This window comes from Poecile atricapillus, chromosome 3 (genome assembly GCF_030490865.1).
Source record: "Poecile atricapillus isolate bPoeAtr1 chromosome 3, bPoeAtr1.hap1, whole genome shotgun sequence".
Lineage (NCBI taxonomy): Eukaryota > Metazoa > Chordata > Aves > Passeriformes > Paridae > Poecile > Poecile atricapillus.
Genome location: NC_081251.1, coordinates 43,345,362 through 43,363,875, shown reverse-complemented (window position 1 = coordinate 43,363,875; position 18,514 = coordinate 43,345,362).

Here is an 18,514-nt window from a genome sequence, read left to right as displayed (position 1 = left end):
AATGAATAAGAACTAATTTGACTTGCAATTTATGTATTTTGGAGTAAAACTGTAACAGCTCTTATGAAGGTTCTGTTATCATTGATGATAAAGATTGAATTTTGAGGCAAACATTACATGCTTGACCCACATCCATGTGGGCATTGCCTGCCATTTTCTTTTTATATGTATGTTACCTAAGTCATAAGGAATAAAAAAACAAGTGAGAATGGCTTTGGTTTCTGGTTTTTGATTTTTTTTAGAAAAGACATAGGACAGCACAGATATCATCTGGGCTTAACTGGTCTCACTTAACTCTACATCAGACATCTTAGTCTTTTTTTCAAATATGGAAGGGAAAATATAATGGCATTGCTATTTATTTCACCTATTTTAAGTGTGCATTCCATTCTGTTCTAGGGTCAATTCAACGTGCCTGTTTCAAGGTCATCACAGAATCAAACCTGACAGAATTCAAGAAACCTTTGGACAATATTCTCAGGCACAAAGTGTGATTCTTGGGGCTGTGCTATTCAGGGAGAGGAGTTGGACTTGGATGATCCTTGTTGATCCCTTCCAACCTATGACATTCCATTATCTTTAAAATGTACTTGAGGTGCCTATCTTTCAAATGAATACTTGATATTAATGTGCCTAATTTGATGTAGATAAAATTCCTTCATAATATTCATCAGGTCTGGATTTTCAGAGGTAAATTGGGATCACCTTTGGCATATATCATACATACCATATATTTTAACAGTGAGAAAGTGAATAACGTACTTACACCCTTCTGATTTTTTGTGTACATGTAAAGATAGGAAAACTATTCTCATCAAAAATCAATTCAGATCACCTGAATTTGCATGAAGAAAAATATAGGGATTTATTTCCTGGTGTTTATACTAAATAAGCCAAGTTTTGCTCTGACTTGTAATGGTCTAAACCTATTACAGACACAGTGACTTCATTAATTATAATTAATTATTTTTCTGTTTCTATAGGATAAGTCATATATAATAGAAAATGGAACAAAACCCTCTCATTACCAGTGGATTTCTTTCAAGCTAGTTTATTCCTAGTAAGTAGCATAGGCCTTTAATTTTTTTATCTGAGTAGTCTACATTGGTTCTGAAAATAGAAGTTATTATTATCTCACACCTCAGATCGAAACATTAACACAAAACTGGTTTTATACATTAACACTCCTTCTGGCAAGGTAGACTGAAGATTAAAATACTTCTCTAACAAAATTCTTGTGATTTCACGTTATCAAAGTATTATCTGAGATAGAGAACTATAGTGATTTATTGTGGAAAAATTAAGAGGCCTATTGCTTACCATGGAAAGTACAGACATACTATTAGTTTGACATAAACCACATAAAGATATTAAATGTGACTCTAATTAGTTTTATTCACCACTCGAGTCTCTGCAGTTGGATTCCTTTGATGTCATTCTGCTTCTATCCAGCATGAGTAATGGGAATGGTTAGTGAACAATATTTCATGCTGCCACATTCCAGGAGAAGTGGTTTCCACTTCTATGTAGTGTTCCAGTGGATGCACTTTGATAAAATGGTAAAAAGGAGAGGCTCATAACTATCTCATTTCTTGACACAGAAAATCCTGCAGATTTGTGATACATCAGTATGTACAAAATTATCCTTTGCTAATAGAATGAACCTATTTATTACAACACGCTATGTTCACTTAATCACTGTTCTAAAATAAATCATACTTGTTATGTACTTACATAATGCTATTCAGCAAAAAAGGCACATCGTATAATTCAAAATATCCTCAATTAAATTAGCAAAAACCAAGATTCCATCTTGTTAAAAAAACCCCAAAGAAATCAGAAACAGGGAGAAAGGGTCTACACCTTACTCTAAAAGTTCTGAGTCCTAAAGTATAAACAATCTGTTGATTTGGGGAAAATCTACATACTTGCTCCTAAACTAGAACCTTTGGTAAATTCCCTGGACCAAGGATATGTAAAACCTTGCTGTGGGTTGACCTTGACTGGTATTTGGCTGCCTGCCAGACACCCACCCACCTGCTCTCTCATTCCCTTTCCTAAACAGGACAATGGAAGAAAACATAATCTCAGTTTGTGGCTGAGATAAAGACAAAGAGATCAAATACTGATCAGTTACCAATTACTGTCACAAAAAAACAGCAAACAGGCAAAACAGGCTTGGCTTGGGGAAAATTAATTTAATCTTTTGCCAATTTATTGAAAAGTGAGAAATAAAGACAAATTAAAACAATGTTTTTCCTCACAATCCTTCTTTTTCCTAGGAACTATTTCACTCCTCTATTCCTGACTAACTCCTCCAGCCCTACCAAACGGAACTGGAGGGTGGAAAGTGAGAAGCTGAGCTCCTGTCTACCACTCCCTCATCCTCACATTTTTTTCCTGCTCTGTCACCCTGAAAATCAAGCTTTCTGACATTGCTTTCATAGTTTCTAAACACTTTCCCAGGAAAGTAACTATAAACATAGATGTTTATACATTCCATTAAAGATATGTCTTTTAATGGATGTTTCTGATGGCCAGTGTGGTTGGGAAGGTGGCAACCTAACTATTCAATCCCTGGTGGTCATTGAGAATCTATAAATACAGAAATGACAGAATAAAGTTTCTTCTTCCTCTACCACACTTCGAGCAGTGTCTGTGTAAATAATTTCATGTCTGAGAGTGACACTGATCCTCACCCTTTTTCCCCTCTCTAGCATGGGTCCACTCTATGGGTTGCAGTCCTTCCAGATGAACCTGCTCTATCTCGGGCTCCTCTCCACGTGCTGTAGTTCCTTCATATTTATCTTCTCTGGTGTGGTCTTTTCCTTGGGCTACATGGAAATTCCTTTCTCCTACTTCTGTGAGCTTGGTGCTCACTGCATTGTTATTTTCCTCACTGCTGTGTGTCCTCTTTTCTTTCTTAAATACATTTTCCCCTCATCATCACCAGGCTGAAGGGTTCAGCACTGTCCTGTGGTGGGTTTGTGGAAGCTGGCAGTGTCTGACACAAAGACAGCCCCTGTATTTTCCTCACAGGGGCCATCCTTGCAGCCCATCAGCTGCCAGTACCTGGACATGACCATCCCCAAAACATATCTTTGACTAAAAGAGACTCCTAATTAGCCCGATGTAGAAACTTCTGAATGAGGAAGGAAGTAAATAAAATATAATCATACTCTTTGTTTCTTCTCACAAGGAACACGTTAATCGCATTTCACATTGTCTAGCATTTTGTGTGTGGCCTGTTGAGTGAAAAAGACAATGGGAAATTCTGTATTACATTTGGTTATGAATAAATTGGCCATCTGGGTCAACATTTATGAGATATAACAATGCCTGGGTTAGAGGGAGAGGGCTTAGTGGGAGGTTTTCTAGGATATAATTGCACTAAAATACTGATTAATTCTTCCATAAAATCATAGAGTGGCTTAGGTTGGAAGAGACTTATAAGATCATCAAGTTCCAAGCCCCCTGCCATGGACAGGAACACCTTCCACTAGAGCAGGTTACTCAGAGCCCATCCAGACTGGCTTTGAACACTTCCAAGTATGGGGCATCCACATGTTCTTTGGACAGCCTGTTCTAGTGCCTCACATCCCTCACAGCAAAGGACTTCCTCCTAATTAGTATTCTAAACCTACTATCTTTTAGTTTGAATTCACTTCCCTTTGTCCCTATGATCTTGTAAAAACTCCCTCCCCATCTTCCCTGTGGGCTCCCTTCAGGTACTGGAAGGTCACAATTTGGGTCACCCCTAAGCCTTCTCTTTGCCAGGCTGAACAAATCCAATTCTCTCAGCCTTTCCTCATACGAGAAGTGCTCCATCTCTCTAATAATCTTGGTGGACATCTCTGGACTTGCTCCAACAGTTCCATGTCATTCCTGTGCTGGGACCCCAGGGCTGGATGCAGCCCTGCAGGTGGGGTCTCAGCAGAGCAGAGGGGCAGAATCCCCTCTCTCATCCCTCTGGCCACGCTGCTCTGGATGCACCCAGGACACAATTGGCTCTCTGGGCTCCAAGTGCACATCACCAGCTCATGTCCAGCCCCTCACTGACCAGCACCCCGAAGTCCTTCTCAGCAGGGCTGCTCTCTATTGGTCTGTCCCTCAGTTTGTGTTGGTAATGAGGGTTGCCCCTACCCAGGTGCAGCGCCAGGAACTTGATCTTGTTAAACCCCATGAGGTTCCCATGAGCCCACTTCTTGAGCTTGTCCAGGTCCCTCTGGATGGCATCCTGTTCCTCAGGTGTGTCAAAAACAACACTCAGCTTTGAGTCATCAGTAATAGAAATATGAGTCATCTAAGTGGTTTTCCAGATGAAAAGAACAGTCTAAATAAGTTAGTGTTTGTTATTGCATTTGTAATTTTCAGCACTGAAATGCACTGTGGTTTTTTTTTTGGTAGCAATCAAAAAATATCAAAAGGAAAGGGGAGTTTCAATGGAGAATAACAGTGATGGAAGCAAGATTCATGGTTATGGGAATTAGAGAATATGTTCCAGTTTAGGCTGCAACTTAGAAAAAGCACAAAATATGTTGAAGAATTGCTCCTAAAGAGACAGCAAGGCAAGGAGAATATTCTATGTCAAATATAAGAGCAATATGAAATTCTTCTGCTGTGTCCTTAATCTCATTTTCTTTTTTTCTACTGGCAAGCTGGGAAAGACAGTGCTGAAACGAGTTCTTAATTAAAATGAAGTGAATTGAGGAAACACTGATTGTCCTTGGTTATCTTAAAAACTACCTTTTCCTTTGGAAAGGAAAAAGAAGAAATGAAAGGTCTGTTTAGTCAAAGAAATACCAGGATAAATTTTACTTATCTAATTATAAGTTTTATATATTTTTAGACTTTCAATAGGATAATACCTAGTGACACATATTGGAGAAAACTCAAAATTTTAAAAGAAACTGAAAGAGCCACCAATATTTTGAATCCACTTTTTTTTTTATTCTGTAATATAAAGAAATATTTAAGGAGTAAGTAGGTAAAGTAAATAAAATACGTATCAAAAACTCTTTTGAAAGAGCATTTCTTTGTGTTCAAGTTGATACATTTTCTACTATACCCCTTCCCTGTTGTGTGTTAAAGCAAACAACACAAAGACATCAGCCTGGATTAAAGACTGCTTTGCCTTAAGAAATGAGAAAATATTAACTCTGGCGTGTGATTTCCACTGAAATGAATTTTGGATCTCTTGTAATAATTTCAGTATGACTAGAAAGAAGTGAACTTGTGAAAAGTTAAATGTATTGATTTGGACAAATATAGTGTCAGTGTCATCTGTCTGAAAAAAGCAGATAAAACATTTAAACACCACAAAAAAATAAAAAAAGAAAAAAAGCATGAAGACACGCCTAGTTAAGATTTAAATGGGTAGTCCTGCTAATATTTAATAGTCAAAGGAAGAAAAAGAAAAGAAATAATAGTTTGGGGTTGAAGAATGATCCATAATGTGTTAAATTAGAACTGAGTCAAAAGTAATGGCTGAATTTTCACTGGCTGTCCATTAGACCCGTCTGTCTAATTGAACATTAATGGGATTTGGGTATTTTGCTCCCATGTGACTGGAAATTCCAGACATAGTTAGACACAGAGAGAAATAAAGAGCAGAACACAAGATGGAGAATTGTACATAGAAGACAGAAAATAAAAAGAGTAAAATAAAAACAAATCGTTTTGTATGCTGAAACCATAACCATGGAAAGTGTAAGCAATATTTACTGTTGAGCAGTGGTGTTAGAGGGGAATCAGGAGTGCATTTTTTCCATAGTTCATATGAGAAAGGAGTCAATACCTGCTGGTAACAGTGGCATGGATTTTACATTGACAATATAGTATTTGGGAATATGTTTGTCAGTGACTCAGACTTATGCTTCACTAGAAACTTTTTGCTATTATATCTCTGAAAAAAAAATATAATTTTCTCAGCAACTACAGAATGTACCTGAAATAAAACACGTTGCCCACAAAAAAGCTAAAATGCAAATGATTTTTTTATAAAAGTATTTTTGCTACTTTTCAGATTATATTGGCTCAACTATGTTCATCTATTCCTGAAGGAAGTCATGTCCACTGGAAAAACATAAACTGCATCAATCTAAAGCATAGAAACAAGGAGAATGTTTAATTAATCCATTGGAGAGAAAGTGAGAAGCAGGGACAACTGAGCTCCAGAGGAGTTTTCCAAAGAAAGGAAACGGCTTCCCTTGGTGCAGGACTTGTGAAGCAGAACATCTTCAATTTGTTGATGGGAATGAGAGCCCGCTTTCAAAGCTAATTAGCTGTGTTATGTAGCTGTAGCTGAGCACACCTCTGGAGCCATTCTTGGGAATAACAGAACTTTCCATTGTAGCACATAACTCCACAGCTGAAGACGGACTCTAGACCAGCAGAGACTTCATTGTCACTTCTGTGGTTTGCTTGCTGAGTATCCACTTAGTATATCTGATTTTAGACCCATGCAATAGTTTACATAGCTGGTGAAGTGAGCACTAGTAAAACACAGTCCAGGATTTTTTTTTATTCGTTTAACAGGTTCCTGCTGCTCTCACTTTGCATCTATTTCTGTGACAGGAGGTGACAGTAGAGGCACTTACTTTATTTCCCCCCCTTACGATGGCCCACACCAGCTATATTTGCAAGCTGTATGAGTGTTTCCTCATCCCACATTTGCAGAAAGTTTGTAAAAATAACAATTTCAAGATTGTTTTCACCCCTTCTGTCATGAATGTAGGAATATGATTTCAAAGTAGAATAAAGCAGCAACAGAAGGTGAAGGATCAGAACAGAAGAAGGTTGTTGACTGCAAAAGGTGTTCTTAGTTTCTGTCTTCACCTTGGTGGGAGGTGGGAATAGACAATCCCCTTAGCTCTGGGTCACTGCTTACACCTTCCTTGAATAAATGAAACACTTCCACTGTCAGTTGAACTGGCTAACATTTCTGAACTGTCCAAAACTAACAAAGCCCTAGCAAAATCTTATGCTTAAGCAAATATGCTCACTTGATGACATCGCAGACAGTCTTAGTTACATCTCTTCTCTTACCAGTCTTCTGAGGGACTGGTTTTTTTTGTATAGTTTTTTTTTCTTTTTTCCATGGAGAAATTACACCTTCAAAATGATGGCATTAGTTATGTGAACTATTAAAGCCAAAACTGAAGTTTTTGGTGAGATTTCTAATAAGCCCCTGTATGGTGATGGAAACTTTAGTGTGGATAAACACATAAGACACATAAAGGACTTCAAATTATGATTTTTGTGACTTCTCCATTAGCAAATATTTCCCTATAATTCATCTGGCAATATAAAATAAGCTGTTGATAATATTGAAAATATTTCTTCTCCCCTGAAAATAGATTCTGAGGTGCTTCCACGTTGACAAAGCTGAAATCTAAGTATATATGTATATCTGCATATTTTGGAACCATCCATAATATCATTATGAATTTAATAAAGTGCATTCATCTATATAATTAAATGTTCTTTGGATTCTTAACATCTAGTACCAGAGCTGTTTGGAAAGACACACCAGTAATGCATTTAAAAAAATTGGCATGTAAAAAGAAGTTTCTGTGAAGTTAAATGTATGCTTATTCCACAGCATTTTAAACTTGAGAAATGTCTAGTACTTTTGTACATAAGTTTTGCCCCTAAGTATATGGGCTGCTTTTTATAATATACATGTTATAAGAAAGCACTGAATCCATACACTCTGCAGTCTTTCACAATGACTGTTCTAATAACCAGGGGAAGTGAACATGTTTTCATGTTTCTCTAGTGCAGGGATGGAAAGAGAAACTGAAATCAGGACACTACATCAAGAGCCAGAAGCTGTACATTTGTTAATTTTGAAAGAAATATGTATCTTTGAACTTGACTCGTTTTGCTACCAATAGTTCCCTACAAAAAAATATCAGATCAGAAAGAGTAATGAACCACAGGGTTATAGTGAGAGCTATGTAATGAGGTAAACTCCTAATAAGAAATGTGATGTAGCTGTCATTGGAGAAAGCATGCAAATGCAGACAGAAACAATAATGACCTGGTATTTTAATAGCTGGCTTAGACTGATACAGTAAAAGACAGAGATGGTGCTGCTTTGAGTGTAATATTGATCTTTTCAACGAGTGTGATGAGTGGAAGCCATAGAGTAAGGTGCTTATTGTGATCTTTTCTGAGATTAACCATCTCTTCCATCAGAAGCACATCCTATTTCTTAATGATTCATTTGTCCAGTGACGGAACTTTTGGACTACACCACTGAGCAGCTGAAATACTGAATGCTTTAGTTGGATCTCTGAGGTGTGCACAGATGAATTTCAATCTACTCCCTAAAGTATTTCTGCATTTCTGTGCACAGAATCATGTGTTTGGTTACTACCAGCTCAACATTTCTGGGTAAGCCTTTTAGATGCTCTGCATTATTGGCTGGTCTTCAGTTCAAGCAATCACCTGGAGTGATCTGAATCTTGCAGGCTTTTATGTTAAACTTATTAAGTAGAATATAACTATCCCAAAATAATAAAGTATATGATCTTTATAACTTGGCACTTAATCAGAATTAGCCACAGCCTTTTTCTTTATTCCTGATACAAGAAAATATGCAAAGGTCTTTGAACTCTTACGCAGTACATGGGTGAGTACTTAACTCTATGTTCAGTAGTCTGCAGCAATCAGCTTGTCAACAGAATTCAAGAATTCTTGGCTAGGAAAGGAATAAAACAAGAAAACACAGTTATGTCGTTACAGACATTAATGGTGAGCTAATGAATTAAAGGAACAGGACTTTAAAAAGGTTAATTTAATATACAATCTCTCTGTATGTTCTTCAGCCATAGACAGATATTAGCTGAGAGGAACCACTGAGGGGGGTACAATAGCATATTCATTATTTCAGTCTATTCTAACCTGTCTAATTTCTGTCAGAAATTAGTTATAGAGAGCTCAAGGGAGGTCATATTCCAGTGGGGGCATCTGCAAGCTTAAAATGAAGCATATTAATTGCTGCTTAATGATTGAAGAAAATGCTGATTCCTGAAGCCAAGCCAGCTTCTTACAGTCTGGATGGAATTGATTTCTGCTGTGTTTGTATTCTTCATAAACATGAACTGTAGGCTTATAAGACGTTATTTAAAAAAAAATATATCTGAGTGTAATGATTCCTCTGGGAGAAACGTAAAAGTCTGTAAATACAATTCCTCAAGGGAAAAAAAGACAGACAAAACCACAAAACTTCATGAACACAACTCACTTTAAGATTTTGGACATCAAAGGTCAGAATTTGGCAACTGCAAATAATCAATTAATTTGGATGTGTTGATGTAGTGCCATGATTTTCATCTTTGTGAGTTTTTAGAGACTTATATTGAAAAAACAAACTTAATATCCAGGAAAAAAACCTCAAATATACAGCAACCCACCAGGGCCTGTTGCTTTCCAGTCAATTTGTCTCTGAGTCTGTTGCCTAAAATGCCTCTGATCACTGGAATGTTTCATAAGAGCACAAAGGTAGAGGTCATACAACTTCCACATTTCAATGTTAATTCTAACGTGTAGACAAAAAAAAAAAAAAAAGAGCAGGGGAGTAGAGTATAAAAAATTGTTTAAAAGGAAAAAATATAGCAAGCAAACAAACAAAAATGCTGGAAGAGGTCAATGGAAGACCTGCCCATAGGGACTGATATAATTTCTAACTTGAATGCTTGTAAAGGTCTTTGAAATCCTTTGTAGGACATATTAAATCTACAGTATGTTACTACCTTAGCACAGTGAAGGACCAAGCAAAATTTTGTTCTTTTTCCCTGTTTATTTCTGAAGCACTTTGTTGTTCCATCAATACGCTACTGATCATACAATGTTCACATGCTATTTCATACAGACAAAAGACCTCTGGGCAGATGGCTGACTCCAAACTACTGCTGACCAATTTTAGGAAAGAGATGCTGTTCCTACTGAGAACAGAGAATTTGCATGATAATATTTCTCATGCAAATTATTAATTCTAACAAATACTCCCCAAATCATTACAATAGGATATTGGATTCCATGTAACAAAATTGAGTTGCTAGGCAATATGAATGGTCAGCCCTTTTCTTGTGAGAGATGGCTTTAAAAACTACTTTATGTATTCTATTCTGAAATTCAAATGATTTGTATTTAAATATGATTGCAGACATGTTAAACTAAGGTTTCATATCAGCCAAAAAATAGTAAGATGTATCACTTGAATTTTACTTGTGAATTACAAAGTTTTTCATTTTGGGACACATTTTCCACTGCTGTTTTGCAGGCAGAACCACCAGAGAACACTAATTAGCATGTTTTTAGGATGTAGCGGATTTTAATGGCACAACTGGAAAATCGCCCACATGTCCCTAGAAAATTATTAGCAGAGATTTTCCAGCTGAAACAGAAAAGCAGATGGATAAGTATGAAACTAATGTTATTTCTTCTGGGGCCAGAGTGTCAAAGTGAATATCTAATGAAGCTTCTTTTTTTCCTTGAGCACAACCATACAATACAGAAATACACCAAGTATCATTCTAAGACAGGAAAGTAAAGAGGACTTGAAGTCATTTAAATGTATATTAGAAAAGAGTGAAGAGCTGGAGCTTTACTTAGAGATAAGAGTAAATAAAGTCCTTTACTCATTTTATGCATGCTGGGTTACAGCATAGTCTGACTTACATTAGAAACCAATCTTCAGTCATAGAATTCAGATCAGGATGCAGCTCTCTGGAGACTGGATTCTGGGTCATCTATCAAGGACAGATGATTCAGGGGTGCTGCTTATCATTTCACACCCATTTCACAAAGTAGCAAGAAAATTATTATTTTCCCTAAATTACTTATGTGAAAGTTGTTTCTAAAGACTGGTCTGGAAAAGGTTATTGGAAAGAGTGGAAATAAAAGTTCCTCTAAATGGAAAGGTTTGTCTCTGCAAAGTCAATTTCACGTGTGCAGTATTGACAATATTTCATTAAATAACATTATAAAAGTCTTGTGCAATGACAGCGTAGTCCATTACAATATACATTATGTTCAACAATAACTCAAGCTTACAGGACCCAGGATCAGGACTTCTTAGACTCTTGGCTAAAAGATCTCTGGCAAGGACACCAGGATAAGCATGAATATAGTACTACTGGGGGTCTTTTGACTTCCATCTGTCAAGAAAAGCAAGCAGATGTGGATTCCTTGTAACATCTCATTGAAAGGATAACAACTCTTAACGGCACCGTACCTTGCCAAAGACCATGGTTACTGATTTATTTGGTTTCACAGAAATAATTTTGTACCTTCAGCAATAAGTTAGTGAACTTGAGCAGCCATATAATATCTACAAAATTGGTGTCCTTAGAGAAGAGATTATCTATGTTCATTTAAATAAGTGGTTTCAGAGAACACAGTAAAATTAAGTCAGTAATTACTTGCCCCATGTCCAGTCTATGAACCAGAAAAGGTTGCTGAGGGGATTTCTGATTATATCTCCTTGAAATGGATTTGAAAAGGCTAAATACTAGCAATGTCAATGTCTTGATCTGTCACAGAAATGACCTGTGTCTATATCTCTAACACAGCTGCAATAATGGGGCAGTAAATATTTGTGATAGCAATATTACATCTCTTTTCCTAGATTCTTGGTATATCAAAATCTGAGGTGATTGAGTTTGCATATGATAGCAGCAGTGTGTTTTATATTTTAATAGCTTTGACTGAGTTTATGGAAAGCTCTTAGGCTTGCCCTTTCATTAAATATTGAAGTTTCCAGGAATAAAATGTTTTCTCTCTGTTCCAAAAATGTGCACATTTAGTTCTCCATCTGACTCAAATACACATGACATAATTCAGTAATAATTAAGTTAAATTAACCTATGCAAAACATAGGGTAAATTACTTTTGATAATTAAATTGGCTTATTGATTTGTCATCTGTAGAGAATACTATAGTCTTCTGTATAGTTCTTAATGTCTATATTTATCACAGAAACCATATCTTTAATCAGGAGCTGAACTGAAAATAGCTGAAAATAGAGGTAAGCATTAAATGTGCTTATCTCGTCTTTCACTCTTAGAATCAAAGAATGACCCTGGTTGGAAAAAGCCTTTAGGATCATCAACTCCAACCATCAACTTAGCCCCACCACCCTTAAACCATGTGCCATATTCACGTATTTTTTGAACCCTCCCAGGGATGGTCACACTACCACTTCTCTGGGTAGCCTGTTCCCATGGTTTGTGAAGAAATGTTTTCCTAATATCAAAGCTAAACTTGTTCTGGTGAAACTTGAGGCCATTTCCTCTTGTCCTGTCACTTGTTACTTGGGAGAAGAGGCCAATTCCCACCTGGCTACAGCCTCCTTTCAGGTAGTTGTAGGGAGCTATAATGTTTCCCCACAGTCTCCTTTCTCCAGCGTAAGCAATCCCAGCTCCCTCCACCAATCCTCACAGGACTTGTTCTCCAGATCTTTCACGTTCTCTGGACATGCTCCAGGGTCTCAAATGTCTTTCTTGTAGTGAGGGGCCCAAAACTGAGCACAGTACTCAAGATGCAGTCTCATCAGTGCCAAGGAAGAGGTAATGGTCACTTCCCTAGTCCTGCTCTCACCACACATCATTATTATAGTCACGGATGGTATCCTGATCTAAATGGACCTTTAGATCTCTTGTTCCCTTTCACAGTTTGCTTTTACATAAACACTAACTGTTCAAAAAGACCCTGTGTATAATGGAGCAACACTGTGATACTGAGACAATAAATATTTCCAGTTTCCTTTCTGTTTTCAGTTAAAACAAACATGTTTGATCAGGTAACGGTTAGTTTAAATATTACTTTAAATATTTCTTTTCTAAATTTTAATTTTGAGTGGAAAAGTTCAATGGTGTTGTATTCAGGGATGTTTCAAGACAGAAGTGAAGGATAGGATCTGACTCTTCTGTTAAATAATGGTGATTAATGTAGTAAAGTGTTGTCCTCTTCATTCAAAATAGCAGTAATTCCATTTGTAGTAAGGAGACAAGAATGATGTGCACAGCAGGAGCCTTGAATTCCTTTGATCCAATCTCATCCCATTAATTCTAAGAGGTGGAGTTTTGTATTAAAGAATAAAATAGGAAAGGTCTCCTGATGAATTAAGAAAAAAACCCTCATAATCTGAAAGAGACGTAGTTTGTTTATAACAACAATTGATCCACAGTAGAAGAAATAGAAATTATTCAACAATTAAAACAGAGTAATTTTCACCTTTTTTTTCAAACTTGTAGGTTTTGTTTGGCTTGTGCAACTGATGGCTCATTAGTGTTTCATTAGAAGGAAACAGTACATGAATTATGATCCTCATAGGACAAATTCGTGTTATCTGTGGTCTTAACATGCTTTCTCTGTTTCTCTCATATATATATATAATTGATGTCTTATCAGGTAGTACCACTTATAAAAGTTTCTATGTTAAGGGCAACTTTTTTATTCTCATTGTCACAGTTCCTTTTGCAATGCCTAATTCACATTATCGTTAGTTGAAAATTAATTAAAGCTAAGACAATGGAAGCAACAGAGACAGGGTCACCAATAAGAGCTATCAGAAAAGACTAATAATAGTAAACAGAAAATAAAGATAAATACATACTCTCTTAGTTAATTGTTCATGTGTTAAGGAAGGAACAGAATTTAAACTTCTACCACAAACTAATCAGAAACATCCAGACTGATGTAAGTTGTCATGGTGATCAGCCACATTTTGCAGATAAGCCCCTGACTGCTTTGCAAATCAGAGTACAGGCAGTAGTAATTCACCCTGTTGTGTATAAAAGGGTCTCTCAAATATTAGGGAGATGTCTTCACTAAGTTTTGATAAAAATTCTCTCTCTTTTGTTAATGAAATGTCCTCTCTAATATGTCCATCTTCCCTTGTATATAATATGTGGCTTTTTGATTATGCATTACTAGGCCATGGGAGACAGCAACATTAGCTTCTTTTTTTTGACTCTTAAAGACAGAGCATGCACCAACCTTAGGAAGTGATAGTCTCTTTTTTTAGGGAAGAGATCGTGTTATTTCTGACTTAGTGTTTGGATAGGCCATTGCAGAATGTCTGGTTTTGTTTCTGGTGGCCTCTATGCCTAACTGATGACAGGAACTAACAAAACTTCCAGTGAGATGGAAAGGAAAATGGCACATTTCTTTCTAACTTTTTCAGAGTGAATGAGACATGATAAATGTAAGAAAACTGTGTATGAATGTGCTTCCAGATCTTAGAGATAAAGTGTTCCTGTGCCAAAACATTATTCAAATGTGATGAAAATTGTCTCCAAAGATGTTGTAGGTGGTAGAGAGACTGATAGCCCTATTCACAACACTTCAAACTCTGTACAAAATAGAGTTAAAAAATAGCATGACACTGGTTTGACACAAATTGCTGCAGACTACACATTTGTCATTCCCATTACTAAACAGAAACCAGGAATTATGGGTTGACATGCTTCTCATTCAAGTATGTCTGAGACACTTAGATGAGAAAATAAATGAAACAGTCAATACTATTGATATGATTAATATAGGGTCTGGTTTGGCTGACTTTTCAAGTGTGCAAGAAATTGCTTGTTGGACATCAGAGCATTGTTATTGTGTAACAATTAGGAGATTATGGCTGTGAAAAGCACTTTCAATGTCAGTGAATCTGACTCTGAGGTAGCATATTTGAGAAGCATTTGTGTTTATGGTGGAACTGAGTATGCACTTTTATTTTCATGGTTTGATATTTATAGGGAGCAGGGACTCCAGTTCACTTTGTAATAGTTCCTGATGCTATAAATATCTTCCTCTTGTGCTAACCACAACCATGTTCTGAAAGCCACTTCAACAGATCTAAGTATGGACTCAAGTATAGCCCTGTAAAAAGCAGTCATGACTTTAAGTATTAACCTCTTTTAATACTTAAAAACATTTGTGGGTTCCTTGTATCAGATAACTTGTAGAGTGCTCATTTTCTATGGCTTTGTGAGCAAATTGACTACAAAGTATGGAGAAATCACATAGAAGCAGCAAACATTAAGTGAATTCTGCATAATATAGTGGAAAGACACATTGTGAAAAGGTTCTACTGTCAGCGCTAGTAGACTTTTTTATAATCTAATCCTTTGCAGAGCAGTTATAAATGCCCAGGGAATTATAATTCCTCTTCATACTAAAAAAAGAAGTCAGTAAGATAAAGTTTAAATAGAAATTGTTTTATTTGCATCTGTATACAGATACTGGAATATAGACTAAAGCAGTCATCACTTTCATATGTGGCAGCTTAGCATTCTTGTTGAGCAAACCAGCCTTGGAATTTTGTTCTGAACACAGCATAGTTTAGAGATGAGAACACATTTTACAATTAAAATTCTGCTACCTTGAATAAGTGAAACTAGCAGGCTGGAAGAAGAATTTTCTCACAGAGTCTTTGATCAAAACCCTAGAATAAGAAAAATCAGCAAGGTAAATGTAGCCATGACCGAGGATGATATCCCAGATAATAACCGCAAATATTTACAACTTACTAGAGAACTTGGCTTTAAATTCTAAATTTATATATTCAAGTTGCAAGAATGAAAACTTGATCAGAAACAGGAATGTTGGCATTTTTGTTGTTTAGCTTTTGATTAGGTATCTTCACCCGATTTACTCACTGGGATCCTCCTTTGTAGCCAGGAGAGAGGAACAGGATGGTTCAGGCGTGCATGATGTAGTTTTAAAAATGTCTGCTCTTATAATAGATATATGTTTGGGATGAAATAAATTTATATTCAATTATTTCCTGTGTTTTTTTGTTTTTAGATATTAAACATTCATGATTCTCTTTGTTCCTGAAAAATATACTGGCTCACAGGGAGAATGGGACTTCTTACTTGGTGAATAGAAATTCATGCCTCATTCTTATTGTCTACAAAATGTGAATTTGCATAGATGAAAGTGACTAAAGCTATTTTTTTATGGACTCCAGAGCTTCTAGGAGAATTTCTTCTACAGGTTTTGAGGCCATTCTGGAAGTGAATGTAGTGGTCAGGATAAGTTTGCAACAAGACTAAAATTTGTTGCCTGCTTGCTGGAGTGAAAGAATCACTGGAACCCTTTGCAGTAAGACCTCTTTTAGGACAATGCACAAGAGTTCACCACTGGCAGCTCAGGTAGAGCCTGTTTGCCTGTGGCTTGGCTTTCCCAGTAATATAGACTATCTAGTGAGTCAGAGTAGAACAGTTCTCTATCCCACCACAAAGCACTTCTGGAGAAAGAAATGTTAGAGCTCTTTCAACAGAATGGGGTGAGCTTGAAAGGGAAGATCGCGTCTGACAGATATTATCAAGGTAAAAGGGCAACCAAAAAATGGAGGCAGGATTCTGTCATTCTAATTAGGAGTGGCAGGAAGAACGACACGGACTCTCAAGGGAGTCAGAACAGAAGAGAATCCCTAGTTTATTGCTACAGCCATGTTATATAGACTAGTTCGTGGAAAGTACAGAAAGGAAACTCTTATTGGTTAGTAAAGTGCTACATTACCATCATTGGTCAGTGGGGTTCACCACCCCCTGACTTTCTCCTGCAAGGAAAACACGGGAACAGACAAACAGCACCTGCAGGCTGTTTTCTGTCTTTGAGGATTGTTTGGAATCCTCCCATGAATTTCCCAGGCTAGCTTCTCAGGCAGGGCTGGCAGGCCATGGGCCCTGCAGCTTGCTCTAAAGCTAGCCTCCACAGGATTCAGATATTACTTGCTTAGTTACTCAGATTATGAGCTTTGCCCCAGATTTTTTTCTAGAATGATTCAGATCACTAGACCAGATTAAATCCTGGTGCTGCAGAATTTCTACCTCCACAAGTTTTCAGAAAAAAAAACAAACAAATTTTTAAACATTTGTGTCAGACAACTAAACTCTTAAAGACAAGCATTAAGCAGCACTAATGTAGATGCTGAAACTAGAGATGCATAAAAAGCTGGATTTGTCTGACCAAATTAGATATCTGCAATATCTTTGCTTATGGCTAAAGTGTGTGTCTCAGCTCTCTTCCTTGTCAGAAAAACAGGCTTTGTAGGGTACATCACGCAGGAACAATAAAAAATGGGCCACTGAACCTCAGAGGCACCTCTTTCTTTCCATCACCTGGCAGGGAAAGGACATGAAGCTCTGTTCATGTGTAGAGGCTTTTATTGTCAATGACTATGGTCAGTCAGATTAGAGGAATGTAACCTGGTGGTCAAGGATCAGAGAAGTCCTTACTCCCTCTTTGTCCAGAGCTGCTGCAAACAAAACAAACCATGGCCCAAGTCTGACACGGCTCTTTGAAGCTGCTCAGGCTTACCTTTCACCCTCTCTGGCCATTCCTTGGAATGCAACTACCTAAATTTTGACCAGTTACAAACTGTAGACATACATCTTCACACTCCCTGGTTCACGGCTTACTTCCAGGAAGAATGTGCCAAACTGGGCAATTTAATTCTTCCAGATCTCTGGAGTCCTAACAAAGGAGCAATTTATGCATCATTGAGTATTATTAAGAAAGGGAAAAATTTTTACTCTGAAATAGTCAGATGTGGTTTAAAAACAGGATTCCTATACAGAGAAAGCTTTTTTTGTTTTTTCCATGCACATTTAGTATGTGTATCATATTAATATGTATATATTCACATATATTTCTTTAATTTATATATAGTTACATATATTCATATAATCTACTACGTTTACTAGAAATATATTAATAGAATATGTTTACATAAATATGTTATATTTATAATAGAAATTAAGTATATATAATATGAATATTTAGTATTTAATTAGCATTTACCTCATTAGTAAATACTCTCACCTTGTTCAAGCATGCTTCTCAGTACTAAACTATAAATCAACAATATTAAAAATCTAATACAAGTCCAGAAGCATTTTTTCCTCATTCTCTTATTCCTTTACCTTTCCTTACGGTGCAAAATAGCCTCAAGAGGCTGTTAAAATCACAGATAGGTTTTAGAGGAAAAAAAACCCTTGTTTTTTATTATATATTTGTTGTTACAAAATATATTTGGAATAATCTTTCTCAGCATAGCATGCATATGTATGTAATGTATGTATCTGTATGTAATATAACAGAAGAAAATGCAAATTGAAAAGAATCAAGTGCTCTCAGTTAATGAAAATCAACAAGCTACCTGCAAGCCAGGAGCATCAGGTGTTCAAAGTGGAGTGCTGAGTTTGATCATAACTGAGATGGAGTGTTTGCTTAAGACTCACCTGTACACGGTTTTATACGTGTACCCCTTGAACATGCATGGGTTCTGGTGACATTTAATGTCCAAAGCTTTATTTTTCTTCTCTTTGAAGAGTTCCATCTCTTTTCTTGTTCCCTTTTATTATCTTTTTTTTTTTTTTCTTGTAAGAAGGATGATGAGGTCTTGTGAATGAAAGAACAGAGTAGCTGTTTGATGAACGCAGACTTTTATCTCAACTTGTACAATGGTGCTCACAGGGGTGAAGGTAGGGATTCT